This window comes from Trichogramma pretiosum, unplaced genomic scaffold, assembly GCF_000599845.2.
Source record: "Trichogramma pretiosum strain Unisexual culture from Peru unplaced genomic scaffold, Tpre_2.0 scaffold91, whole genome shotgun sequence".
In the NCBI taxonomy this organism is placed as follows: Eukaryota; Metazoa; Arthropoda; class Insecta; order Hymenoptera; family Trichogrammatidae; genus Trichogramma; species Trichogramma pretiosum.
The window spans coordinates 1-2,186 of record NW_019640791.1 but is presented as its reverse complement, the minus strand read 5'-3'; the positions used below and the strand labels follow the sequence as shown (position 1 = coordinate 2,186).

At 31.2% G+C, this 2,186-nt stretch overlaps 1 pseudogene; it reads right to left on the bottom strand.

Annotated features, from left to right (window-relative positions):
• Positions 1-1,435: 1,435 nt before the first annotated feature.
• Positions 1,436-2,182, bottom strand: LOC111694593 (annotated as a pseudogene).
• Positions 2,183-2,186: the final 4 nt, after the last annotated feature.

The window sequence follows — 2,186 nt, the reverse complement described above, 5'->3', positions numbered from 1 at the left end:
TTGATTTTAAGCTATTCGACTCGTAACTTCAGTAATGCAAGAATAAGTCGCAAATGAAATAACAAGCGAGTAAGATGGAACCCGTTGATTTATTCAATCCTGCTGTTGAATTTTAGTAATTTTATCTTATGAGTATGGAAATATAAAAATATTTAAACAAAATCGTGTAATCTTATTAACCCCATATCAGAGTGAAAGACAAGCCTCGGGATCAAATCGAATTTGAATCTGTAGACGCGAAGTCCAATTTATCGGCATTTGCAAAAATTAAAGGACTTTGACTGAGTTAAAGGGGTTCTGATTCGAAATATTAATGTTTAAACAAACAAAATGTTGGTCGGAACGCGAAAAAATGTAAAAAAACTTCCAGAATTTTTAACTCGAAAACGAAGGGCTTGAGGAAAAAATTTTATTGTACAAAAAAGGTTTAGAATTGATCAAAGAACACGCTTGATTTTTTTCAGAATTTTTTTCAGAATGTTTGGATTTTTGGAATAATGGTCATATCCAAAAATCCAAAAATCGCTTCGAAAATTCTGAAAAAAAATTCACACATATTCTTTGATCAATTCTAAACCCTTTTTGTTCTATAAAATTTTTTCCTCAAGTCCTTTGTTTTCGAGATAAAAATTCTAGAAGTTTTTTTTCACTTTTTCGCGTTCCGACCATAATTTTGTTTGTTTAAACATTAATATTTCTAATCAGAACCCCTCTAACTTTTACTTTAGAATATCGAGGACGCGATATTTATACGAAAACCATGAGATTTTAAATGCTTTTCGTTTGAAAAATCAAAAAATGAAAAATTTTCTTTTTCAAAATCACGTTTTTTTTGGATAAAATCAACCATAACTTTTGACTTGATTTTTTTTTTTTCGAAAATCTGAGCTCAGAGTTTAAAAAGGGCATTAAATTTTACATTAGAACAGGCTACTCGCACATTTTTTTTTACACCTTTTTCATAAAAAATACAGCGACTGAAATAAGTGTCAAAAAAACGTCCTCTTGGGACTTAACGGGTTAATGCATGCGCACGTAAAAAATTAACTAAATTTATCCTGTGTCAACAAAATGGGANATCGTGTAATCTTATTAACCCCATATCAGAGCGAAAGACAAGCCTCGGGATCAAATCGAATTTGAATCTGTAGACGCGAAGTCCAATTTATCGGCATTCGCAAAAATTGAAGGACTTTGACTGAGTTAAAGGGGTTTAGATTCGAAATATCGAGGAGCGCGTGTCGCGCTCCACCTGGCAAGTATGACAGGAACTAAGTGACGACACGCCGCTACTCATATACAGCCCATTACTTTCCGCCAACTTTCTTGTCGCTCTAATTTGAATTTGATAACAGATATCGAGAATCTGATAAGCCCATTAGATTTAATTTATTACACAAATGATTATTTACAAAATAATATTTTATTTTTTTTCTTATAATTGAACATATTTGCTTATTTGTTCATATGGTATTCGTTTCACTAGTTTTTTTTCATCTTTTAATGTTACATCAACACAAAATTCATCTTCTCTAACTTTTTCAAGTACAGCCAATTTATCACCATATCTTCCGTATAAAATCATTACATCTCTACCTATTGATGGAATGACTGTTTCAAGATGTTCTTCATCTATTTTAACAATATGTCCTGCTACTTCCTCTGGAGATTGGAGCTTCACCAACAAAACTATTTTTATCAATAGTTTCTGTAAGAATCCCTTTTGATTTATAATATTTGTCTCCTAGAGATTTTGTGATTATCTTTACAGATAGCCCTGGTCTTAGCCAACCTTTGTTTAAATCTCTTTCGTCTTCATCTTTTTCTTTTTTTACTCTTTTAGAAATAGATGATTTTTCATCAAATGACTCCAATTTTCGTTTGTTACTACTTAATGGTTCTTGTTTGATTTTCACAGCCAAAGTTTCTTTTTTAGTTGGTTTAATAATTAAACCTGTTTTGGGTTTTAATTTAATATCAAGTACTAAAGGTTCATCTCCTGTTCTTTCCAACGGTTTTTTAAAGTCAACTTCTAGGTTTGGGCTTTCTGTTTTAAACAGATAATATCTTTCTTCATTTGCTTTTTGATAAAGTCCATTGTTTTCTCTTCATCATCACGGTCCATTTTTTCTTTTTTTACTGAAGCAGCTCTTGTTTCAGGATCTTTATCAATATACGTCACAAAC